Genomic DNA, 11,547 nt, shown 5'->3' with positions numbered 1-11,547 from the left:
GCAGGCCTGCCCTCCCGCTTGGCAGACGGCCCAGCCGTTTCCGCCCCACTGCCCAGCGGGGCCCTGCCCTCGCCCGGGTCAGCCCTTTGGACCCTTTGGACCCTTTGCCGGCTAATCCCGCACGCATTGTGCGCCCGTGAGAAATGCATGCAGTGGCGGTGCCCTGGCGGTGCCACCGGGCTGAAAAGACGTCATCGCCGGATCGGACACAAAAAAGACGAAAAATCCGCACCCACACGCTTGCGTGACCCGGCCCGACTGATATCTCACTTTTTTGGCAAATCCCCCTTTGACGCAGAACGCGCTTGGGCGGCTGCAGCGCTGCGGCGGCGGGGCGCAGGGCGGATTACGCGAGGCAGCTGGCCGAGTCAAGAGTCTCGACTCCCACCAACGCGTTCTAGGGGAGGACGCCGCCAAGAGCCGAGAAAAACTGAGAAAGGAGAAGCAAAATCGCAAAGTACTGTAGGGAACCAGACCCAGCCACTGCAAAGCCAGTAGTGGTAAGTTTACTTGCCTCAAATTTGGCAAGCCGTTTTGAATGCCAAAATTTTGCAAGCTATGGTCGGAAATCTTCACAAGCTTGCCAAATTTTGGCAAGGCGGGGGGTATTTCCAGACCAAGCTTGCAGAGGTCGGACTTTTGCGCTACGTCGGCTGGCTGCAAAGGCTGGGCCTCAGCCGACTCCGGCTGCCAACGTGTGCGACAGAGAGCGCGTCGCAGTGCGTCGCCGGCGTCGCCTCAGCGACGGTGCCGGCTCTGGCTCGTTTCGTGCTAGGCCGGCGACGCTCGACCCTCCTTCCCCTCACCTCCCAGTGGCTGCCGGCGCGACAGCCGCCCGTGGCTGCCCAGCCGAACTCGGCTGGGTCCCAGCCAGCCGACTTTGGTGCTGGGCCGGCCCGGGCCAGCCGAATCCCAAGGCAACGGCTGTCGCCCAGCCGTTGCAGCCAGCCGAAATCGCTCAAAAGTCCGACCTCTGCAAGCTTGCCAATTTTTGGCATTCAAAACGGCTTGCCAAATTTGAGGCAAGTAAACATACCACCGGCTTTGCAGTGAGATGCGTTTCTTCGACACTTCGATGCAGAACTCGGCCTGGCATTCAGTCAAAGGAAAAACGTTTCCCAAAAGTTTGAAAATCAATCTTTGCCGCGGTCCAAACGAACGGGGCGTGGCGGTGCGGCGTCGCGTGCGCGCCACGCGCGTCTGCCGCGCCTCGCGAACACAATAACCCTTTCGTTCGGAGTCACAAGTGTAATCTCGGATTATTTGCCGAAAAAGGGGTGCGCGTGGAGGGCGTGGCGGTGGCAGGGGGAGCCAAAGGGGTGACGCGCAGCCTGACGTCACCGCAGGACCCACCCGGGAGCCGAGGAGCGCCCCCCCCCCTTTCCTGTTTGCTCTCCGGATTTGCGATTCGCCGAGCGGAAATGCATCGCTGAGCCGCGCTGCGGTCATCCCCGGAACGCTGCTACAGTGTGCCGATCGCGCCATTCTTGTGGCCTTCCTCGGGCCATTCTTGCGGCCACTAATCCACTATCAATGCGGCCGATCGAACCGGAACCCCGGATATGCTCGCCTTTGCCCAGTTCCCACAGGCCATCACGTCCAAACGCAAAAAAAGAAAAAAAAAACAGTGGTGACAAACGCGTTGAAAAATTCAACCCGCAGAAGGTCGGGACGACCTGATGACCACCTTTTCCAAAAAAACGATAACGCAGCGACTAATCTTTCATGCACTGCCTCGGGAACGCTTTTTTGACTTAACAGCAACAGCCTCGCAAAGGTGGTCAAAAATTGTTTGAATCGCTCGTAAAGTCACAAAATTCTGCCTGAACACATGGCAATGGCAATACACCTAAAAGTTGTAGTTTTTTCACCTGTCTGAAAAAAATAAAATTTACAATTATAAATAAGCAGCAGTGGCGAGTGCGATGTCCCCTGGAGTGATTCGCGACGATTTTTTTCCCTCTCCGACAAAGCGAATCTCTTTGTGGTCCTTCCGGATTGTCTTTGAGCCTAGCGCAACAGGCTTCTTTTCATATTATGTGCGCGTTTCCTTTCAAGAAAGCCATTTTTTCCTGCAAAAAAGCAAAAAAAAGGCGATACAGCCACTACTGCTGCTGCTGCGGCTATATGAAGGGTCGTTTCACGTCGCCGCAGTTTTTCCTTGCCTTTTTTCGGCAAGGGACGGGCGGCCAGGCCAGTGCCGGGCCAGTGCCGGCCCGGGGTGGTTGAACCCGCAGGTTTCTTTGCAAAGGGCCGGCCGGCCGGTTGTTGGCCCCTCCCACTCCACCCCCTCCCCCTCCCTCTCCCCCGGTCCTTTATGCAAAACGCAGCTCGTCACAATGCGCCGACACGTGCTGTGTGTAGCGATACGACGATATACACGGATCAATGGCCACTTCATTATTCCGCTTATGAAAACTTTGCGAGGCGTGTGTCCTTTTTTCGCAGCCTTTTGCTGAGTGAGGAGCTCGTCTAGTTTGCATGGCTAGTCTGCACCTAGTAGAGTTTCACCCTCTAGGAGTTTCACACAGGAGTCCTTTACTCCGCTTCACTTTGCACCCCCACAAAGCGATTTCTCGCTCTGTCTCTCTTGCACCCTTACAGAGTATCCCACGAGCGCGACAGAGACGGCACGCCAAATGGGTGGTCTGCCTCCAAGGCGCTGCTTGCCTGCCGACGGAGGGGTGGCCCACCGCCAGGGCGCCAGTCTCGTCGGACTCGACGAGGTGTAATATGCCGAAGGGGTGGCCTACCTGGGGGGTGGAGACCATAGACCGGTGCAGGATGGATGGCCTACCTCCCAGGTGCACTTTCGTCGCAAGCGTTTCACGGCAGATGGGTGGCCTACCTCCCAGGTGCACTTTCGTCGCAGCGTTTCACGGCAGTTGGGTGGCCTACCTTCCAGGTGCACGATTGCCCCATCTTTCCACGACAGATGGGTGGCCTACCTCCCAGGTGTACATTAGCCGCAGGTTGCACGGCAGTTGGGTGGCCTACCCTCCGGGCGCGTGGCTCGGCAGGACCACGCGTCGGATGGGTTGCCTACCTCCCCGGCGCGGTGCACAGTGGCGACGCGTGCCGACTGGGTTGCCTGTCTCCCAGGCGCTCTCTGCGATTACGGGTGAGCTGCCTGCGGTGGCGGTGGGCTTCACTTCACCCCCGGGTCGTCTTCAGGGCGTGCTGCAGGCCGGGTGGGAGGGCCGTGCACAGACGTGCACCGCAACCTCCGCTACTTGCCAGTGGCGGACCGCGACGACGGCGGCGAGGCGAATCCACGAGGTCACGTTGGCGGGGAAGATGAATGACGAATGCAGAGTGAATGACGAGCGGAGTGCCGAGCCGGACGGCGCTTCGTCGCTCTGTCTCTCTCGCGCCCACGGGGCGTCCCGCGGGTACGAGAGAGACGCGACGACGAGGAAAGCACCACTGTTCCGACGTGCAGGCGGCGCATGAATGAAATCGGTAAGTACAGCGTCGCGGACGTGCCCTGGACTCCCTGGAGCCCCTGCACGCCCTGCTCGTGGACGTGGGGCGCCGCGCTGCTACGCGCTGCTATCCGCCTCGCCTATGTTTACCTCGTGAGGCTCTCCGCCGAGCTCCCCGCCGTCCTCCCACCGCCGCGGCCGCGCCCCGGACCGAGCCAACAGCCGACGCGCTCGTCGTAATGATAGTCATTTAGATCGTACACCGGATTGTGCTCTCCCGGAATGCTTGGTCCGGGATTTGAAACGCCGCGGCACCGCGGCGCTGCGTGGCGGGGACGAGACGACGGAAAACAAACACACGGTTCGAACGCGGCGCGGCCAGGGCGTTTTCGGAAACGGGGCGCGCGGCGCGCCTCTGACCCGCGGGGCGTCGGGGAGCAGCACGACAAGCAGAGCACGCACGCCGGGCAGCGCGGCCTGCCTGCAGCGACCCAGCCTGCTCCGGCCTGCCGAGCCTGCCCAGGGCGGACACGCCGACACGCGGTGCAGGGGCAGGCCGGGCACCCAGAGGCACCCAGGCCAGGCGGGGCAGGCCGGGCTGCCACCGAAACAGGAGCGATTTGCTACCAGAGGGAGGCACGATTCTGTAATTTAAACTGTCTCGAGAGCCCGGGCCGGTACGGCCGGAGCAGGGAACTGAACGCAGGCGCGGCGTGGCTGACAGCGGCGGGGAAGGCCTGGATGCCGGCCGGCCGCACCGAGAGGGGGCGTGGCGGTGGCAGTGCACCGGCAAGGGCACCCCTTTAGAAAGCCGGACTTTATGGCCACCGAGACAGTTCATCCGAATCTCGAGCACCCGCCGCAGCCAGCCAAGAGATGGGCCCCACGCGGTACTCCCGTTCCTGCGGGACGGGACGTCACCGAGAACGTCGCCCAGGCAGCGTCCCTGCTCGCCAGCCACACCGACCCCGCCGGGCCCGCCTGCGGTACGCAGTGCACGCAGTCCACTGTCGAGGGCGGGCCCTTGCATCAAGCTGTCGAGCAACCGCAGTGCGGCCGGGGCGGCCAGGGCTGCAGCCGCGGGCGGGGGCGGGAGCAGTCCTGGAATGAAGGGAGGGGGGGGAGCACCGAGAGCGAGGCAGAGTAGCCCGGAATCAAACTGTCAGGCCGACCGCCACTCGGCGGCCACGGCGCGGCACGCCTCCGCTGCCTCCGCGGGGATGGTAGCGCACACGACCATCCTGACGGCCTCGACGGCCTCGAAGGCCTCGACGGCACCGGGCTCCCTGATAATTAAACGCGTGTTGGGGCCGCCGGCAGCACGGCCAGCGCGGCCTCTGACACGGCAGACAGCGGGGCGCGCGGCCGGCCCGACGTGCATTCCTCTGTTTCTGTGAAGTTGGTTTCGGAACGGAGAAATGGAGCGATTGGCATGCGTGCGCGACGACGGGACGACGGTTGTGCATGCGCGGTGCACCATCGGCGTGACCCCGCCACGCCCCGCCCCGCCACGCCACGCCATCTCGCGCCGGAACCACGCTCCGAGGGGCAAAGGCGGGCAAGCCAAGGGTCTTGAAGAAAGCCGCGAGGAGCAAGGAGTCCAGGGAGTCCGAGCGAGTCCGGGCCGAGGCGGCGCGACAGGTGCGCCCACTGGTCTTCCTGCGGCGGCCCGGCCAGGGCCCGCACAGTGGGCCAGAAGACCGGTGGAGGCGGACAAAACTCTAGACGTGTTTTGAGCTCCAGAGTCGCTAAATGGGACTCGAACCGAACGTGTGACCCCACCAACGGATTGCTCTCCGAACGAGGAATCCATTGGTGGGGTCACACGTTCGGTTCGAGTCCTGCTTAGCGACTCTGGAGCTCAAAACGCCTCTAGAGTTTTGTCCGCCTCCACCGGTCTTCTGGCCCACTGTGCGGTCCCCGCCGACCGCCCCTCCCCGTTCTCACGCGCGCCGAGCACCGAGGGCGACGAGCCGGCGAGCAGTACGGCGCAGACCGACGCCCTTTCGCCCTTTTTTGCCCTGGAGGAAGTGGTTGCCGAAACGACGGCCAGGCCGCGCACCTCGGCGCGCCAAGACGGCCAGGTGGAAACACGTTCTGAGTCAACTGAAAAGTCCCTCGACACGAACCGATGAGTTCCGCAATCCTCGGGAAATTTTTCGGTTTGGCCACCGATTCGACTACTATTTTCAGGGCTTAAGAGCTCAGTGTCCAGAGTCAAACGTGGCTCGGGCTGCCCACCCGCCAGGCGCACTGGCATAGCCAGCCCGGCCCGCCCATTGGCCGCCGCCCCGTCCCGGGCCGGGGCCGTCTGGGCCCTGGGAGTCTCCCCGTCCCCTCCGGCCAAGTCCGTTTCCTTAGTTCCGGTGGCTGGCCACGGGTCGCGGCGCGCCATATGGCCGCGCTACGCCGAGCTCGTCTCCCACAACACCCCCCTCGGCGTGGCGGCTCTCTCTCTCGCTCGCACCCACGCATCGGAATCACATCTCCCCGGCTCATCTCTCCGTTCCCACACTTTGCGTGGTCCGCTGGCCACGGCCAAGTAGTGCGTGTGATGCCACCGCGTTAGGGTGGTGCTTTTTAAAGTCGAGGAAAGGAAGACCGTCGTCGTCGTGGCCGCCTCACCGAACTGGCTTCGGCCGGCTGGCCGCGACGAGGGCCTTCTTCGCCTTGCGTAAGGCGCACCGAGTGATGGGAGGCGTGCTGGAGCCGAGCGGGCGCACAGTGGGCCAGAAGACCGGTGGAGGCGGCCAAAACTCTAGACGCGGTTTGAGCTCCAGAGTCGCTAAATGGGACTCGAACCGAACGTGTGACCCCACCAATGGACTGCTCTCCGAACGAGGAATCCATTGGTGGGGTCACACGTTCGGTTCGAGTCCTGAGCTCAAAACGCGTCTAGAGTTTTGGCCGCCTCCACCGGTCTTCTGGCCCACTGTGCGGGCCGAGCGAGTACCAGACTACCTCCATGTCTGTACCTCTCACACCTACAACGTCCCATGACTGCGAGAGAAACAGAGCGACCGAGTCAGTCTCCAGGACGACGTCGTTTTCATTCCTCCGACAATGAGCGCACCCTTCGCCGAGCCAATCCGAGGCGCTTCGCGCAAATACCGGCTTTTGAGCTTTGAGGGTTAACACTTGGGCGATTGACTAGCAATGGTAAGCGCGGTGGCGTGCGGCGGGGCTGGCCGGGCAGGGCGGCAGTGGGCAGCAGGGCGTGCGACAAGCACTCGGTGTGCACGCACCGGCACGGACCGCAGACCCGCCGTGCCACGCCGGCCCACCTGTTGCGACCTGCTGCAGCGCCGCGGCGGTGCCAGACCGGAACTAAACGTGGGGATTTCTTCTTCAGCGAGCTTTTCTTGTTTGCTCCTAGCTGTCATTTTATTAATTACCACACTCAATAGTGCAACATTTTCAAAAAAATGATTTTTATTTATTTTTAGCTAGGGTTTTCGAAAACAGCCGCGGGTTCTGAGGGCTCTGGTTAGGAAGATGTTCGCGCCGGCAAACACTACACTACCGTTTTCAGGCACCTGGAAGAAAGTGGGGACGGACCGTCGGCACCGACCGACCCCTCGCGGGGCCGCGGGGCCGCGCTGCCACCTGCCCGATGATGCATGGGGGCCGCGGGGCCCGGCCCATGAATGAGTGAGTGTGGCCACTGTGTGACCTGTAGGGCCCCGGTGGGGCTGGCGGGGCTGGCGGGCTGGTGGGCCCGGGGGGTCGGACTGGCCCAGCCCGGCCGAGTGAATAGCGAGGTGAGGCCGGAGATAGGCCGGTAATGGGCCGATAGCGAGGTGTGGTGGTGGCACGGCGCGGCACGGCACGGCGCGGCGGGGCACAGTTCGCCCCAAAAGCCGAGCGTTCATTCAACACGGCCCAACGGGTTTTACAGTGCACGGACTGGCTACGCCGGCCGGCGGCCAGGTGCGGCCACAGCGAGTAGTTCTGTGATCGAAATCGAATTTACTTTGGTGAACGCCCAGCAGGTGGCGGTGCCTGCCGGGGGCGCTCTCGGCGACCAGGACGGCGACGACGAGCTCCCGGACGGCGAGCTCGCTCGGCGAGCTCCCGGACGGCGAGCTGCTGCACTGCTGGACCGGCTGGGCGGCGGTCATTAGAAGCTGCGGCCGGGCAGAGTACAAGTCCGTGTACAAGTCGGTAGCGGACGGTCCGGCCCGAACCGGGCAGCGCGTCGCAGCATTTATCATTTTCGTCATACGTCGCCATATTCGGGGCTCGTTAAAGCGAAACAAACCGAAGCCTGGCGGGGCCTCGGCAGACCTTTACGGCTTGCTTATGCAAATTCGGCTCCCTGTCTTACCGCCTCGCCGCCGCGGCCTGCAACGCGACAAACACACCATCCTCGGTTCACCCTTCATTTGTCTCCTTCGGTGGGGCAACTCCGGTAAACTCAGTAAACTCGGCGAAACTGTGGCCGGCGTGCTGTCAAGACTGCGGCGCAACGGAGGCTGATTCCAAACCGCCGGTCTCTCTCGCACTCACGGCGAGCTCCGTAAGGGTGCGAGAGAGACAGAGCGATGAAACGCCGTCTGCATGTCGGCGGCGCCGGCGGTCGCTTCGCAGACGAGACGCCGTCTTTCGGGAGGGCCTTCGTCGACGCGTTGCCGATGAAGCGGTCTCGGTGGCGCCACGACCAATCAGCGGCCCTACAATGTGGAATGCAAATCAGACTCAAAGCCTTCCGAGTCGTCCAGGCCCGGCCGACCGCGACGGCCAGGACGGCCAGGACGACGTGGTGACCAAATGGGGGCATCATGGACCCATAACGCCGATGTGCGCCGCCCGGACGGTCCGAACGGCCCGAACGGCCAACGCTCCGTCTCCGTCACACAAACATGCATGCTAAAAGAACACACACACGCACGCACACACACACACAAACTACAAGAACACACACACACGGGCTGGATGCGCATGCGCTGCGCGCTGCTACGCGCGCTCTACAGTCAGTCACCTAATTGGTTCGCATTCCACAACAATGACAGTTAGTAATCGACCAATTATACGCGCCATCGCCGCGGAGCCGAAGCAAGCCGAAGCGAGCCGAAGCCGGCCGAAGCCGAGCCAAAGCCAAGGCCTTAGCAGGGCCCTACCGGGAATGGACATGCAGAGCAGGCGGCGGCCTGGCGGCGGCATTCCCGGGTTCGAACCCCGCCGCCGCCGACGCCCTTTTCTGCACGCGAGTCCGATCGCCGCGGTGGCCGATTACGGCAGCGCGTTTTCCCCTCCCCGACGGCCGCCTCATCAACGAGTGCCTGCTCCTCCTCCTCCGCCTCCGCGGCGCGCGCCACGCCCCCCAGGCCCATATCGTGCAGCCCAATTTAAAGCTAGCGCCTCCACTGGGCTTCGTCTGCTCGGCCGAGGCCCTGGCGCGCTAATGCTGGCAGGCCGCCGGGCGCACGGTGGGCCAGAAGACCGGTGGAGGTGGCCAAAATTCTACACGCGTTTTGAGCTCCAGAGTCGCTGAACAGGACTCGAACCGAACGTGTGACCCGACCAATGGATTCCTCTTTCGGAGAGCAATCCATTGGTGGGGTCACACGTTCTGTCCGAGTCCCATTTGGTGACTCTGGAGCTCAAAACGCGTCTAGAGTTTTGACCGCCTCCACCGGTCTTCTGGCCCACTGTGGGGCGGGGCCCTTCCCCGCAGCACCTTGCCGCCGTCCGCGCCGAAAAGCTTCTCGCCGACAACGCCTCCCTCGCCAAAGAAAAGACACCTCCCGCTCTTAATTTCTTCCGGCACTTAGCGGCGAAATGACTCTGCACAGGTAAGGCGCCGGGTGCCTGCAAGGTGCCAGCAGTGTGCCAGCAGGTAGGGGCGGCGGCGCCCGCCTTTGGCTCTCGCCCTGCCCACTGGACCCGCTGGACCCGCTGGACCCCGTCGACTCGGAGGAGACGCTCTAGCACTCGGCGACGTGATAGTCGATACAGCTCGGGTTTCTTCTAATCCGAAACTGAATCCGTGTTCAAGGTCCGCCGCCCGCCCTCAATCCCAATGTCAATCCAACGCGCTGGCCTCGCTCGCAGTCTAGGCTGCCGGGCTTACCCCAAAGAGCTGCTGCCTAAGCCCACTGTATAATTTTTAATGTGTCGTCGCCTCGTCCGTGAACAAAAAACAATGTCAGAAAAAAATAAATAGTGGGCCGTAATGTGGCACCTGACTGTTCGTTCCTATCCCACTCCGTCGCTGGTCAGCTGGCGACCGAGTTTGTGTGTTTTGGGACTGGCCAGGGCCGGGCGACACTCTGGGAGACAAAACGACCTGACAATAAGAACGAGATACAAAACATGAACAAATGAGTGTCCGGCGCAGCGGGCAGCGGAGAGGGCCTCGGATGAAAAAGTAGGGCCTAAATGATTGTAAATTATACCTCGGGGACGATCATTTTCCCCAAAATGGCGGCCGTGTCGTCCGCCTTGCCCGGCCTGGCCGGCCCGATCCCTTATCGGCGCCTCGCCTCGAGACACTATGGAATTTTAGAAATTCCACTCCGGTCGCCGGACGCGGCGGGACGCGGCGGGACGCGCCCGGACGTGCCAAGAGAAGGGCTGGCGATAGGCATCGACAGCGCTGCTCCGATTGCTCCATGTCCGTTCGCGGCCAGGCACCGAAAACCATTATCGATGTAAATTTTAGTGGTGGAGCTCGCGCGCCCTCGGCCGACGAGACGGACAGGCAGGCAGGCAAGCAGGCAGGCAGCCAGACAGGCAGGCAAGCAGGCAGACAGCCAGGCAGGCAAGCAGGCAGCCAGGCAGGCAGGCAAGCAGGCAGGCAGCCAGCCAGCCAGAGACAGACAGGCAGGCAGGCAGACACACGTGATCAATCAGAGAGTCTCGCCACCTTTTGTTCCATTCATAACGTTAGGCAACCTAATGATGCTCTTGCCGGCCTCGTCTCGCCTCGTCGCAGAAACGCCCTTGCCTTTATTGAGTTAGTTTGGGCGAGGCCGCGCGAGAAGGAGGAGGCCGTGCGCGCTGCGAGTGGCTGCGAGTGGCTGCGAGGCGCCAGGTCCGAGGCCTGCCCGAGTCCATCTCCAGCCAGTAATAAAACAGGAGCGCCGTAATTTATTCCTTCCTGAAGAGCCTCGACTTTGCCGACTCGTAAAAGGGTTTTAACTGCGCAAACCTAAATGAAATCTCAATGTGCTTTATTATTTTTGTTCTTGTCGTCGTTGCAAGTGTGTGTGTGTGTGTGTGTGTGTGTGTGCATCTGTCTGGCCCACGCCTTGGAAGCCCCGGCGACGGCGCGGACACTGGCGGTTGTTGGACGAATGGAGCAAAAAGCGCGCGTGGTCAAAGAAGTCAAGTTTATAGAGATGCAATCGTTGGCTTTCTTGATACTACAGCGGCCTCTTTTTCTTCTCTCCGCTCCATCCTGCCGCCGCGGTCGCGCGGAGTGCTGACGGCCGCAGCACGTGTCGAGGTATGAGAAATATAAGCGGCGCAAGCCCCACGCGCTCACAGACGCAGTCACACACACACACACACACACACACACACACACACACGGACGCACCCACACACTCCCAGCACGCACCTACAACCCCCGGAGGCAAACGCATCAGGATGCAGCAGCCAGCAAGGCCCGGCGTGAAATATGGAAGGCGTGTTTCCATTAGGAACCAGAGTGAGAGATTCTATCTGGGAGAAGATATGCGGCGTAATTTAATTTTTAGTGAACGCCTTGCTGCGCTGCTGCTGTTGTGTCGTTAAATACGACTAGAGGGTTAGCAGACGACGACGGCTGCAGGTATTGAATTTATTCAGCCCGTTGTTACAGTGGGCTGGAGGGCCTGCCTGTGCGGACTCTTAAGGGGGCTCATACATGTTAAAAGCACTTTTTTTAAAAAAAATTTTTATGTAGACGGATAAGATTTTTCAATTTCTGTGTTAAAACCTTTTGATAATTGAGTAAACTTCATTTTGGCAATGGAAAGTGACTTTGGACATTTTTTTCAGATTTAGCGAAAAATTTTAAAAATTTTTCTTCTCGTAAGATTTTTCGCATACTTGCTCAGATCTGTGGGGAAAAAAACAGGGAGACTCATCCCCAGTAGTGTCATAGAATTGTAGAATGGGCTTTTTATCTGCAATA

Source organism: Thrips palmi, unplaced genomic scaffold, assembly GCF_012932325.1.
Source record: "Thrips palmi isolate BJ-2018 unplaced genomic scaffold, TpBJ-2018v1 HiC_scaffold_19, whole genome shotgun sequence".
NCBI classification, from domain to species: Eukaryota; Metazoa; Arthropoda; class Insecta; order Thysanoptera; family Thripidae; genus Thrips; species Thrips palmi.
This window is presented reverse-complemented; position numbering follows the sequence as displayed.